This window comes from Cibotium barometz, chromosome 64, assembly GCF_041138505.1.
Source record: "Cibotium barometz isolate CiBa-2024 chromosome 64, ASM4113850v1, whole genome shotgun sequence".
NCBI lineage: Eukaryota > Viridiplantae > Streptophyta > Polypodiopsida > Cyatheales > Cibotiaceae > Cibotium > Cibotium barometz.
In genome coordinates this window covers 22,040,457-22,055,653 of record NC_141109.1, presented here as the reverse complement: position 1 = coordinate 22,055,653, position 15,197 = coordinate 22,040,457, and the positions used below count along the sequence as shown (strand labels likewise).

Below are 15,197 nucleotides of genomic sequence, written 5' to 3'. Positions count from 1 at the left end.
TATCTGGTAGTTGACACAACGGATCTTCGCCAATGATTCTATAGCTGGACTACACCTACCTAGTCCAACCGAGTTATGGCATACTCATCTTGCTAGCTCACCTATTTAGCGTATTCACATTATGGACTGTTTGTACATAGTACTTTAGTACTTATGTTGGCTTTCACTTATCTTTTGTAGACCTCTTATGAGAGCAATAAGAAGAAGTTTTCCATCTTTGTGTGTGTCTTATTCATTGTTGTGAGTATGTGTGTGCTTGTAAGTAGTAGTGAAACTGTGGAGCTTTGTAGTGCCGCCTACTGTCTGTGTAGCATCGCCCTCTAGTTGTCTCCTTCACTTCCTATTGCTTTGTAGCGTCGGCTCTTGTCATCCCTTGTTGAGCCTACAATGCTAGTTGCCCTCCTCTTGCCTGTTACCTCTGCAGCGTCATGTGTTTCTGTCTCCTCTTGCAAGTTGCTGCCTCTGTAGGGTTGTGTGTCGTGCTTCCTCTTGCCAGTTGTTCTCTATGCAATTCTTGAGTGCCTACTGTTTGTTACCTGCTTCCTCTCATGTTGCTCGTTTTTGTCGTCTGCATCTGTGTGTGGTCTTTCCCAATTTGTAGCTACTTATCATAGAAGGGAATTGTCTATTGATCCCAAACGCGACAATTGCATTTTGATTTGCAACCTTTTCACTGTGACAATCTTGAATTGCAACAGTTTTGCAACTCTTCAGAAAGGCTTTGTAGACAGCAGACAAGCATGGAATGCATCTATGTTGGATTTTCGTTTGAAAATCGGCGGCCATGTACTCTTCGATCTTGTTTCGAGACTATCTCAAAAAGCAGTAATGCTTTTTTTCCTGGTAAAATGCTTGCTGCAGCAGATGTTGGCCAATGGATAAAAGCCATGCTTGGTGGATGTTTTGTGGAAGGGGTTTACTCTGCAGCGAGAGGCTTCTATGAGGTCATTCTCACTGAATCCAAACATAAACAAATGCTGTTGGAAAAGTTGTTCTTGTTCTTTGGACATCAAATGATGCATGTGTATTCTTGGTCTCTCACCAAGGATTATTAGAATTTTATCAAACACATGTGCCCTTTATGGATTGAAGTGGTGGATCTTCCAGTTTATATGCGCTCTGCATTGCCTTTTCTGGTTGAATCACTAGGTAAGGTTGTATGTCCTCTTAGATCTTTTGGCAGTGTTAACAGATTTTGTATCCTTTAGGATATGGACAAACAAACCCTTGACAAGGTTGCAATGGATATTGAAATGCAAGGGATTCCGACATAGAAAGTTTTCTTTAAGCTTAAATGGGGAAATTTTGCAAGGTCCTGCTTTATTTGCAAAAATTTTGGATATATGCAATTAAAATGTCTTTCACTTTTATTGCGGCCGCTTGTTGTAGCCATGTCCTCTCCTCAAACTCAAAAGGGCAAGAATGTAAATCATTCATAACTTGTAGGTTTGGATAAAGGAAAAGTAAAAGTTGTCTCAACAGGTTCTTATGTGATGAATGTGAAAGATAAAGACAAACCTGACTTTGATTGTAATATACAACGGAAGTATTCGTAATTAAGGATCCTGTCACACAAATTCTCACAACGTCTTCTATATCTTGAGTTTCACGAGTTTAGCAATCCACTTTATGACTTTAAACTATAAGAGATTTGAGAGAGAGAGAGAGATAGAAACTGTACACTGTATGGGGTCTCGAATTACCCATTGAAGGCTCCTCTATCCCGTTACCAGAATAGTAGTTGCTTTATTACTTTGAAGTGACTGACTTTGGACTGACAATAAGCCAAACGTAAGATCTTTGAGGACCAAGGGTCAGGCTGAACTAAACACGGTTGTAGAAGCACCAATGATGACTAATCTCGAGCCTATGCACTTTTCCCAATGGATGTAGGAAGGCTGCAAATGTGAGAAGGGGTTGATTGGGACTGTTCTAGGCTATGTATGAATGTTGAGTTTATGTTCACCAAGTGGCTGTAGCAAAATGATGCTGAAAACTGCATGTATGCTGAAAATGCAAGGTGATTTGCAAGGCTGAATGTTGTAGATGTTGTGTTTTGTTGAATGAAGGCTGAATGCTCAAGCGTTGCTCCTATATGTTGATGGATGAAACATTGATGGCTGAATGCTCCAATTGCTTATGCTCCTTGAGCTGAAGGCTCCAAGTGTTGAGGTCTTCTAGGCTAAATATGATATGAATGATGGAATGGTGAAATGCTCAACTATTTATATGGACTCTAGATGTTGGTCGGTTGGCTGAAGGGCTGGTTTACTGCCCCAATTGGAAGTAAAGTACTCTAATCTACTTAATTTTCACTCTCTAGTGAGTAAACAATAAGAAAATTTTAATCAATTTATTTGTTACTCATTCTAGAATAAAGAAAGGTTGAATTCTTAAGGAAGAGAAGGGGGTAGTCTTTTCATCAAGGCATAACATTAGGATTCACTTTAATCAACTAAAAAAAAAAACAAAGAAATCAGAAAACCATAGATTTAAATTAAAAAGTAGAATTTTTAGCTTACATGGAGTTTTGTGAGCTCTCCTTTGGCTTGAGGATTCAGGGTTCTACTCTTGTTTGGATCAAGAGTGACCACCAATTCTTTTGGAGAGGATTTAGTCAAAACAATTGAATTACAGCAAGTACAACAAGTACAAGGACTGGTACAACCAGTACAATGGCTGGTACAGCAGGTATAAAGGCTGGTACAACAAGTACAATTGCTAGAAATCATAATAAATGATTAAATACCCTTGCCTTCAGTATTTCTTCGCGATGGAAGCCTCCAAAACAGTCCCCAACAGCCGGTATTCTTCATGGGCACCTTCAAGAGAGTGAGAAAGAGAGTAGCCATCATTCGGGCAACCTGTAACGGTGGTAGAGGCTAGTGTGCAGCAAGAGAGCCTCCATTAATGAAGAGAGAGGGCTCCAATTTATAGATTTGGGCCTTCCATGAGCTAAAATGGCAAGAGAAGGCTACAATGACAAGTGGAGAGCCACACAATAGCTGAAGTGACAAGTGTGAGGCCACTTGTCTCACTTTGATCCACTTTCTAACTAGTGTCAGGCCACTTGTCTCACTTTGGTCCACTTTCTTGCTACATGTCCCAATCTAAGAGATGGGTCCTTCCATAAACTTTCTCTCTAAAGATATCCCAATTGGTAGACATTTTGTCATAGGCACTTTGCCAACTCTTGGTATCTGCTCAATTCCAGATGTAATGATGCGAACAGAATTTCCATCGGAGTCGGGCCAAAAATAGCAACTCTCCTAAATTTTAGGAGTGTGGTTCTTTGTATTCTAGGATAATCCCCCATTCCCAAAGCTTGTACTTTCCAAATATTTAGACATCCTGGAGTCCACCAGACCCCTTTCATACTGGGAAATGTTCAGGTTGGTGACAGCTGAATGCTGCAATCGCTTATGCTCCTTGGGCTGAAGGCTCCAAGAGTTGAGGTCTTCTAGGCTGAATATGATATGAATGATGGAATGGTGAAATGCTCAACTATTTATATGGACTCTAGATGCTGGTAGGTTGGCTGAAGGGCTGGCCGACTACATCTTGTCCTGGATAAATGAATAAATAATGTAAAAATGCCAATTAAATGCTATAAATTATGAAAAAAATACTGGATAAATACTGAGTAATATTTTGATACTTCTGCCATGGTCTATGTGGTCTTAGGCAAAATGCAACCATGAGCTGATGCAAACCCTAAGGCTTCTATTGCCTTTACATGCATGAATGCATCTCTTCAAGTGGGTTAAGGGACTTGGACTGGCTGACTGACTGTCTAAGGCGGAGGAATGACCTACATAGCTCGTGCCTCTGACTTATCCTGGACTGAGGATTACAATGGGGTTACGACGTATGACAATTATTATCCTAAAGGGTACTAATAATGTACAATGTTGCACTGATGATGATGAGCAATATTGTCACCATGCACTACAGTGCAGAGTGCATGTGACACTGAACTCCCAAAAAAACAATATCTTCTAGACAAAGATCCTTGGTCTCTCGGAACTGGATAGAAGGAGCTTCTACATCTGCTTCGCCTACCCGTGTGCTAGACACTTCACGCTATATTACAGTAGTAGGAAGGATTTGGGCGGCAGTAGTTAAGAGGCGATTCTTTGTTTGCACATGATGCAGAGAATTCCATGCACAAAAATATGGCTGATTTTCAAACTGCAGAACATCGACTTGACTAGTAAGGCTGCCATGCAAGTTGAGGTGTAGCCTCAATTTGCAAATATGTAAATATGTCTACCAATCCGGTGTTTTACTTACAATATACAAGGCCTTTGTGATGTGAATAAATGGAGGTTGCTTTGCTACACCTCAACTTGCAAATATGTAAATATGTCTACCAATCTGGTGTTTTACTTACAATATACAAGGCCTTTGTGCTGTGAATAAATGGAGGCCGCTTTGGTCATATGTAAATACTATCATCCCCATGTGGTTTGTTTGCAAGAGCATAATCAGCATAGTTTTGCTGGAAGACGGGAAGTCTTCTCAGGATATCAAATCTTCTATGGAGGATCTTGATCTTTTTCTGGTATCCTCATAATGGTTAAGCATGATTTACAGCCTGTATTACCCACAATGATCCGAATGGCTGTTGACTTGTGGTACAATGTATGATTCAAGGAGAACTCTATGAATTTGTGAGTTCTTATGCTTCGCAAACTTTAGCATATAGAGCTGAGATGTGGTGCTCCTTATGCGCATACCCATGGATTTTGAATGCTTTCATCGTAGGGGATTTAAATAATTTCCCCAACTTCCATGATAACACCTCTCACCGCTCTCATATGATGTCCCTCTGAAAGGCAAGATTGGATGTAGACAATGACTTCTTTGGAAGCATGTGATTTGTGGACACAACTCATGCCGCAATCAAAGGGTTATACTTTTCATCATAATGCTGTTTTGCATTACTGGGCATGTTTAGATAGATGGTACCTTCTCAATGCCGCTCAGTGTGATGCATACACATGTAAGATGTGAATTGATCATACATTGCGTCTTTCTGATCATTCGCCAGTATGGCTTGCTCTGTACTTTGGTATGGTTGACAATGATTGTCCTTTGCCTAAAAAAAGATTGCTCATGATTAATAACAGGTATTTGTCGCATGCTCTTTTTGTTGATTTGGTACATACAGTTCTGCATCCTCTTCCCATGCACATGCAAGAAGACATAGATTTTGCTTGGTTCAGCTTTGTGCGGCGAATGCAAGTTGTGATACAAGACTATGGAAGGTGGTATATGGGAGAAAACAGAAGACGAAGTTGAACAAGCATGATTGGCAATACAAAAGTACATTGAAATCAGTTATTCTAGAGAGCTGAATAATGATGGCAAAAGCTGTTAACACAAGCTGAAATTTTTCTTCATAATGATGATCAACGTAAGCTTAATAAATGGCAAACTAGGGTGAGGTAGAAGCTGTCACCAATTGGCCGACCATTTGGTCCATCTCCAGTTTTTGCGTCTCGTTCACTTGAGGCCAGACCGGTGTCTCGTGTGAAGAGGCCAGTATTTTGCTGACATGGATGGGAGCTAGACTGGTGCCACCCGTGTGTTAGCAGGATGGTGTCGTATGGACGGGAGCCAGACCAGTGCCACCCGTGTATGACCTGGACTGTGTTCGACCCATGGGATTGTCACGCCATGGAAGAGCTAGTATTCGTGCCGTGTTTTGCCTATGGGACTGTCACACCATAGGGAGACTCGTGCCTTGAACTGTGTCTTACCTATGGGACTGTCACTCCATAGGAAGACCAGGTTTTTATGTTTTTATGTCGTACCAGTTTTGTGCCGACAGATATTTTGTACTTGTTCCATGAACGGGAGATATGCCCATGTTACTATTTGCACATGCACACATATTTTGCATGTTTGAAACTGCTTTCGCATGACATGTATTTGTGTGTTTGCCTGCTTGACGTGTTACTTTTACTGAGCGGGGACGCCTGCCAGTGAGTCGTGAAGTCTGCTCTGTATTCTGACGAGTTTTGGTGCATGTGAACAGGTGGTAAGTATGTCGCACATATTGTTTTAATGTTTCATATTCTAACCTTTTATTTTATAAGGTTAGGTGTTCACATTCACTTAAATGTGGGCACCCACTTAGGGGCCAAGGTGGGGAGCCCCACTTAAGTGAGTGTGGGGGTGGGCATGGTCACCTACCCAAACTCCCCACCCACATGCAAGCGTAGAGTAAACTACACCTTAATTTTTATAAAAAAGACCCTTCCCTTTCAAGCGTGGGCATGAACCGCTTTCAGCCTCTTTCGTAAAAACAAAGACGGCGACCATCTCTTGCGTGAGCTCTCCTGCAGGCGGCTGTCACCTCCACAAGGCTGCACTGCTGCGCTGCCTCCTCTCCTGCAGGCGATTGCTTTCACCTCTCTACAGGCGGCTGCTTCTACCCTCTTACAGGTGGGCTGCGCCTGTGTACAGCAGCCAGGCAACCTTTCTCTAGGTGGCTGTGCGCCAGTTTTCCAGCCAGCTCTTCTACAGGCGGCTGTTTATGTTGCTGCTGCCTGCGCCAGCTCTTCTACAGGCGACTGTATCTCCAGCCAGCGCTGACTACAGGTGTCGTCTATCCTCCAGTTGCACCTCAGCCTCTCCTGCAGGCGACTGTCACCTCCACAAGGTTGCACTGCTGCGGCTGCTCCCACAGGCGACTCAATACTAGCAAACTACTCTTTCATCTCCCTTCCTACAGGCGGCTACTCCCCCAGGCGACAGTACCTGCAGGCTGCTCATCCTCTACCGGCTGCACCTCTCCAAGCTACGCATGCCCCTACAGGCGGCTGTGGCTGTGCGCTTGTGTTCCAGCCAGTAGAACACTGCCCTCAGGCGACTCTGCTTGAGCTCCTCCACACTGCAGCCAGGCATCTCCTCCCTTGCAAGTTGATGCTTCTTCTCTCACAGCAAGCGGCTGTGCCCTTTGTGGTGGTACTTGCCTTGGTGGTTCACCACGAGGCAACTGTTTCTTCAACAAGGGTGGCTACATCTTTTCCACTGGCGTTCTACAAGAGGACTTTGCATCTCCTGGGTGGCTTCATCAAACCATGGGTATTGGTTTTCTATCAACCATCCACAAGTAAGTGAATTTCAGATTTAAGTAAAGTATTTTGTGTTTAAATCTGGTAAGGGATTCCCGACTCCCTATATGGCCAACACCCGTTCGGTGCCGGGTTGTCCAAGCTCTATTGGAGAACCTCGGTCAAAGGTGCTGAGATCGGGAGAGCCAGGCGTTAGTACGAGAGCGCCTGTTTGTGTGTGGTCTCGGAACACCAGGGAGGCGCTCTCCGCGGAGTCCAGTGAAAGCACAGGACCGTAGAGATTGGACCACACTAGTGGTCGTATTGCTTCGAGCTTCTACATCGAAATTCGACTTCGAGCCTATTTGTTTGGTACTGTTTTCATATGTACATGGACATCATCTAGTTCTTGGAACCCATGGAGCATTGTATTCATTAAATACTCCCAATAAATATATCATATATTGAGGGGGGGTCGGCCCGTTCTGGCCCCAGTGCTGGTGTCCATCTTTCCATTTCATTTCATTTCAATTTCAAGTTGTATTAAGTTGTCCATTTCAAATTTGTGGTTTTAAAGTTGTGCTATTAAGCGTGTGGGTGTCCAACGGAGTCTTTCCCACATGACGGGATCGGTTTCATTGGTATCAGAGCACGGTTGTTTCCCTCTTCCTAGTAGGGAAACGAACCTGTGTACTGGACATCCCGCTTTTAGCAAACTTAAAACACAATGGACAGCCAAGGCAACCCTTTGGAAGTGCCTAATTCGAGGGGTCCATCTAGTGCCTCTCGTGGGTCTGATGCCCTGCGAGGTAGACACAAGCCCCTTGAAAGGGTTATTGATAGCGAATTAAAGGGTCAACTGTCTCCAGGAAAGACAGTTATGCTTGAACAAGAGCCTGATGCTATGAGGGCTGAAATGGAACATATGAGAAAACTTTTGCAGGCTCAAGAGCAAGAGTTAAAGTTTTTGCATGAAGATCCCCATCTACAAAGTGCTATTGAAGCCAGGAAGGCTGATGCTAATGGTAGATGTAACTTTTGAATCAATGGCTCGTGAAGTGGGCAAGAAACCAAGGGAGTTGGCACTTGCCTACCTCCTCCGCAAAGGTGATATCAAAGAGGGGGATGACGGAGAGCTGAAATTCAGAAATCCACCTCGTTTGAAGCATGGAGATCCCGCATCTCAAAGGCTGAAATCTTTTATGCAAAAGGAAGAGGTGACAGTCACCTCTCGACATGCATCCTCTCCACAGGGCACAAAGCCTGATAGATATATGTATGCCAGTGCTCAAGGAGGGCATGAAAGTCACATGCATGCAAGACATGTATCTCATGATGACAGGTCTACTTCTAGAAAAATTTTGCCTTTTGAGTTGTCTCATGGAGAGACATTGCCATATGCAGGTAAGTCACATGCATCTGAGTTTCGAGTTCGTGGAGCACATGCCACCGTGCCCCATGAAGCTTCTATCACGGCCCATGGAGCCCATGCAGATAGGGCTGCCCCGTTGGATAAGGGGAAAAGAAAAAGAGAAGACCATGAGCCTCATGCCAGGAAGCTCAAGGAATTCAAAGCAGGTGACAAATCTGTCAAATTTGATGCTTTTCATGGTGAACATGATGCTTCTAAGGTGTTAGCATTTGTGGCACAGTTCGACATTGCTTTTAGCGATGAGGATTTCACAGAAAAGTCAAAGGTGCGCCATGCTAGCATGTTTTTGAAAGGGACTGCTGCTCATTGGTGGATCACTGAAAAGATCACCAAGGATCCCATCTCCACTTGGAAGGAATTCAAAGACAGATTTTATGCTCAGTTTTTGCCACCAAATGCAGAGCAAACTCTCACTCAAAAGTGGGACAGACTGGAACAAAGAGACAATGAAAGCGTGCAACAGTATGTTAACAAATTCTGGAAAGTGTTGCTGGAAGTGACTCCCTTCATGCAAATCACTGAGGATGAAAGAAAGAGGAAGTTTCGTTCTGGACTTCAACCAGCATATCGATCGGGAATTGAATTGCACCCGAAACATACGTTGCAACAGCTCACAGCTTCTGCTCTTGCCACGGAGCAATTGGTGCTCAAGATTAAGCAGGATCAAGGAGCTTCCAAGGGGAAGGACAAGGCTGTCCCAAATCAGCAAAAGGGTGGACAGCCACCTAAAAAGAACTTCCGCGAGCCCTACAAGGGTGGTAAAGCTGAAAATAACACATCTAAAGAACAGGGCCCAAGGAAGAACAAATTCGGCTTAACCCTGGAGCAAAGAGAGCAATATGCCAAGGATGGAAAATGCTTTTCTTGTGGTAGCAAAGACCACATGTTTCGGCAATGCCCAGATCGCAAACCAAAGCACGAGGACAAGCACACCAAAGCTAATGTACATGCAGTTCCTGATGTGCAAGGAAATACAGGTCTTGATGCAAAAGAGCGAATGGTTTGCAAGGCTTGGGGGCAAATCAAGGATCAGCCCGCACTCTTCATGTTTGATGACTGTGCAACTGACAATTTCATCTCTATGCAAATGGCAGCTGCACTGGGTATTGAGGTTGAAAACATGGGACCTCAGATTGAAGCCGAAGCTGCATTTATTGGTAAAGAGGTGCAGGTTACCCCTTTGATAGGGAAGTTGCGTATCCATATCCAGGGCTACCTTGATAATGAGCATTTCCTAATTGCTCCACTGAATGGATGTGATGTATTGTTGGGCAAGCCGTGGCACCATAGGCTTGAGCCCCGCAAAGACTACAAGTCTAATATGATTTCTTTTATGCATAAAGGCCGCATGCACTTTATTGATGCTGGCAAAGAAGGGGATTCTATCCCACTTGTATCACACATCCAAATTAATAAAGCAATGAAAAAGAGTCTTTCAGTGTACTTGGTTTTTGTGCGTGATAGTCTTGTGCCAAATCATCAAAATGTGGATGCTATGTCTAATGATAGGCTGAATTTTCTTAATGCATTCCAACGACTGTTTTGCTGACTCGTTGCCAGGTGAACTACCTCCTCAAAGGCCCGAAGATCACCGCATAGATCTTGTGCCAGGTAGTTCTCCATCTAACAAACCCGCATACCGAGTGAGTGCTGCACAACAAGAAGAAATCATGAAGCAGGTAAACGAGCTTTTAGAGAAAGGTTTGGTTCAGCCCAATTCCTCACCTTACTGCTCTCCTGTGCTTCTTGTTCAAAAGAAGGACGGATCATTCCGTATGTGTGTGGACTATAGAGCTTTGAACAAGCTTACCATCAAGAACAGATTTCCAATTCCATGTATTGATGATATCTTGGATAAGCTTGATGGCTCAGCTTGCTTTAGCAGACTTGATTTGAAGAGTGGTTATCACCGGATACGCGTGGTGCCACAAGATGTCCATAAGACTGCATTCAGGACAGCCTTCGGATTATATGAATTCTTGGTAATGCCTTTTGGTCTCACCAATGCTCCTGCTACTTTTAATCGTATGATGGATAGGATATTCCGATCCCATCGCAAGTTTACAGGAGTCTTCTTTGATGATATCTTGGTTTTCTCCAAGAATGAGCAGGAACACAGAACTCATTTGGTCACAGTGTTCGAAGAGTTGCGGAAGCATAAACTTTTCGTCAATGCCAAGAAAAGTGAGTTTTTCCTTTCAGAGATTCATTATCTGGGACATATTGTATCCAAGGATGGAGTTACAATGGATCCTGCAAAGATAGAGACTATTCGGAATTGGCGAATTGCAAAACGTACATCAAGTACGTAGTTTTTTGGGATTATGTTCGTACTATAGGCGTTTCATAAGGCATTTTGCTATGATTGCCTCTCCTCTACATGATCTCACGAAGAAGAAAACTGCTTTCAAATGGACTTCAAAGGAACAGGATGCTTTCTTGCAGCTCAAGCATGCGATCATATGTGGTCCAGTATTGATTGTTCCTGACTTGCACAAGTCATTTGTGGTTGAATGTGATGCTTGTGGTGATTGTATAGAAGCTATCCTAAATCAAGAAGGGCATGCAGCTGCATACGAGAGCCGTCGTTTGCATGATGCTGAGCTTCATATGGATATCTATGAGAAAGAGCTCTTGGCTGTAATTGTCATGTGCATCATAGATGCCATGGACATTCTTAGGACTAGATCCAGAATAGGCAATCAGATAAAGAGTATGAACCAGGTAGACAAACCAAGATGATAGAGCACAGAGCACAGAGCACTGATGGCAGTGTAAACTGGAGCAGGACTTGGAGCAAGGCATGGAAGAAGCTGTCGGCTGGCTGCCAGAAAGGACTGTCGGCTGACATCAGCAGTGCCAAAGAGCTGTCGGCTGTACACTGAAGAGGTTGGTTGAACCAGAGGACAAGGGCAGCAGAAGCAGGCGCATCAAGATCCAGGAGTAAATCCAGTCGGGGCTGAATTAAATAGCATTTATGCATTTAATACTCGCCGACCAGCAGTCGGCCAGTTCCCCATAGATTTCAAGGGCTATAAATAGCCCAAGTGCTCATCATTGTATTCATTCACTCCCACTAGGGGTTTGGATCATTAGAGGTTCCATAGGGGACAGATTTTCGTGTGTTACCACCTTTTATGTAAGGCAGCCCATGGCTGCAGATTTAGGTACCTTTTTGTAACATAGAATATACTGAATTTCCAGCACTACTCTCTCTCTCTACTCTCTCTCTATATCTGCATTTTGCATCAAATGGTTTTCCAAGAGTGTTTAGGGCTGAAAGAAGACCCCCAGAGCTTCCGCATGTTACAGTAATTCACGCCTTAAAGATTTGGAAACATTATCTTCTTGGGGCTGAATTTGTAGTCAAGACAGATCATCAAAGCTTGAGATACTTTCTATCTCAAACCAAGCTTTCAGAGAAGCAGATGAGAATGGCAAATTTTCTTTCCATGTTTCATTTTCAGATTGTGCATACTCCAGGAAAGAAAAATGTGGTGGCCGATGCACTATCTAGGAGGCCTTATGTTACTGCAGTCTCAGTGGCCTCTCATGGAGATCTATCTGCTATGAGAGATTTGTATCATTTGGATGCTGATTTTTGCCATATATGGACTGATTTGATGGCTGGTCATTCACATGCCTCTTATGTTATCAATGAGGGTTATCTCATGAAGGATAATTGCCTATGTGTGGTAAAGGATTTGCGTCCAAAGGTTATGGACGAATGTCACGCTCCACCTTATGCTGGTCATAGAGGTATTATGCCTACTACTCGTATGATTCAGAGGTATTTCTTTTGGCCGAGCATGCGTAAAGACATTGAGGCTTATGTGCGTGCATGTATTACTTGCCAAAAGGTGAAATTTGACAGGCAAAAGCCTCCAGGTTTGCTTCAGCCATTGCCTATTCCCTCGCGACCTTGGGAAAGTATCACGATGGATTTTATTATGGATTTGCCTAGATCCCAGCATGAGAATGATGCTATTTGGACTATTGTGGACAGGTTTAGCAAGCAAGCTCACTTCTTGCCCGTCAAGAAAACCATTAAAGCTGATCATATGGTAAAGCTTTTTCTTGCTAATATTTTCAAGCATCATGGTATGCCTAAATCCATTGTTGGGGATAGAGATCCCAGGACTACAAGCCTTTTTTGGAGGGCTTTATTTGATAATATGGGTACTAAGCTTGAGTTTTCATCAGCTTATCATCCCCAAACGGATGGCCAAACTGAAGCTGCGAATTCAGCCGTGTTGGATTTATTGAAGTGTTATGTGGCAGATCAAAAGAGTGCATGGGAGAAGTATCTTCCACTTGTTGAGTTTGCCTATAACAATACAATCCATGCTTCCACAGGAAAGGGTCCGTTTGAGATTATTTATGGCAGAGTGGTATTGCCACCCATCCTTCGTACTAAGGATGAGATATTTGCAGCTGATGAATATGTTCGTGACTTGGATGTTGCCTTTGGTCAGGTGCGGACAGCCATTGCAAGATCTCAGGATAAGCATAAAATGGCTGCTGACAAGCATAGAAGGGACATGGAAGTCAAAGAAGGTGATTGGGTATTGCTGAAATTTGAGAAGGCTCAGCTTCGGAAGAGGCCAGGTCGAGAAGGATCATATCCTAAGCTTTCTCCTCGCTATTATGGACCCTTCAAGGTGATTCAGAAGATCAATGAAGTGTCCTACAGGCTTGCTTTACCTAGTCATTGGAAGATTCACAATGCTTTTCATGTGAGTCTATTTCGGAAATATGTGGGGCTAGATCTTGATGAGCCTGTCGCAAAAGATCCGCCAGAGATTGAAGAGCTTGAGGAAATCCTCCAGCCAGAACAAATTGTTTTTCACAAGGAGAGAAAGCTACCTGCAGGAAAGCTTCCCAGGAGATACCTTGTGAAGTTTAAGAATTATTTGCCTATTGATGCCAAATGGGTAAATGAGGATTATTTTGCAGATTATCTGCAATTGTTGCAGGCATATCTTGAGGCTTTTCAGTTGAGGTCAACTCTTTAGAAGCCCTGGGGGATGTCACCAATTGGCCGACCATTTGGTCCATCTCCAGTTTTCGCGTCTCGTTCACTTGAGGCCAGGCCGGTGTCTCGTGTGAAGAGGCTAGTATTTTGCTGACATGGACGGGAGCCAGACTGGTGCCAGCGTGTGTTAGCAGGATGGTGTCGTATGGACGGGAGCCAGACCAGTGCCACCCGTGTATGACCTGGACTGTGTTCGACCCATGGGATTATCACGCCATGGAAAAGCCAGTATTCGTGCCGTGTTTTGCCTATGGGACTGTCACACCATAGGGAGACTCGTGCCTTGAACTGTGTCTTACCTATGGGACTGTCACTCCATAGGAAGACCAGGTTTTTATGTTTTTATGTCATGCTAGTTTTGTGCCGACAGAAATTTTGTACTTGTTCCATGAACGGGAGATATGTCCATGTTACTATTTGCACATGCATACATATTTTGCATGTTTGAAACTGTTTTCGCATGACATGTCTTTGTGTGTTTGCCTGCTTGACGTGTTACTTACTGAGCGGGGACGCCTGCTAGTGAGTCGTGAAGTCTGCTCTGTATTCTGACGAGTTTTGGTGCATGTGAACAGGTGGTAAGTATGTCGCACATATTGTTTTAATGTTTCATATTCTAACCTTTTATTTTATAAGGTTAGGTGTTCACATTCACTTAAATGTGGGCACCCACTTAGGGGCCAAGGTGGGGAGCCCCACTTAAGTGAGTGTGGGGGTGGGCATGGTCACCTACCCAAACTCCCCACCCACATGCAAGCGTAGAGTAAACTACACCTTAATTTTTATAAAAAAGACCCTTCCCTTTCAAGCGTGGGCATGAACCGCTTTCAGCCTCTTTCGTAAAAACAAAGACGGCGACCATCTCTTGCGTGAGCTCTCCTGCAGGCGGCTGTCACCTCCACAAGGCTGCACTGCTGCGCTGCCTCCTCTCCTGCAGGCGATTGCTTTCACCTCCCTACAGGCGGCTGCTTCTACCCTCTTACAGGTGGGCTGCGCCTGTGTACAGCAGCCAGGCAACCTTTCTCTAGGTGGCTGTGCGCCAGTTTTCTAGCCAGCTCTTCTACAGGCGGCTGTTTATGTTGCTGCTGCCTAAGCCAGCTCTTCTACAGGCGACTGTATCTCCAGCCAGCGCTGACTACAGGTGTCGTCTATCCTCCAGTTGCACCTCAGCCTCTCCTGCAGGCGATTGTCACCTCCACAAGGTTGCACTGCTGCGGCTGCTCCCACAGGCGACTGAATACTAGTAAACTACTCTTTCATCTCCCTTCCTACAGGCGGCTACTCCCCCAGGCGACGGTACCTGTAGGCTGCCCATCCTCTACCGGCTGCACCTCTCCAAGCTACGCATGCCCCTACAGGCGGCTGTGGCTGTGTGCTTGTGTTCCAGCTAGTAGAACACTGCCCTCAGGCGACTCTGCTTGAGCTCCTCCACACTGCAGCCAGGCATCTCCTCCCTTGCAAGTGGATGCTTCTTCTCTCACAGCAGGCGGCTGTGCCCTTTGTGGTGGTACTTGTCTTGGTGGTTCACCACGAGGCAACTGTTTCTTCAACAAGGGTGGCTACATCTTTTCCACTGGCGTTCTACAAGAGGACTTTGCATCTCCTGGGTGGCTTCATCAAACCACGGGTATTGGTTTTCTATCAACCATCCACAAGTAAGTGAATT

At 44.4% G+C, this 15,197-nt stretch overlaps 1 protein-coding gene across 2 annotated transcripts in view; it reads left to right on the top strand.

Moving 5' to 3' along the window:
• LOC147603415 (187-kDa microtubule-associated protein AIR9-like) overlaps positions 1-15,197 on the top strand; it is a 110,278-nt gene that overhangs the window by 1,832 nt on the left and 93,249 nt on the right. The gene's annotated exons all lie outside the window — the stretch shown is intronic.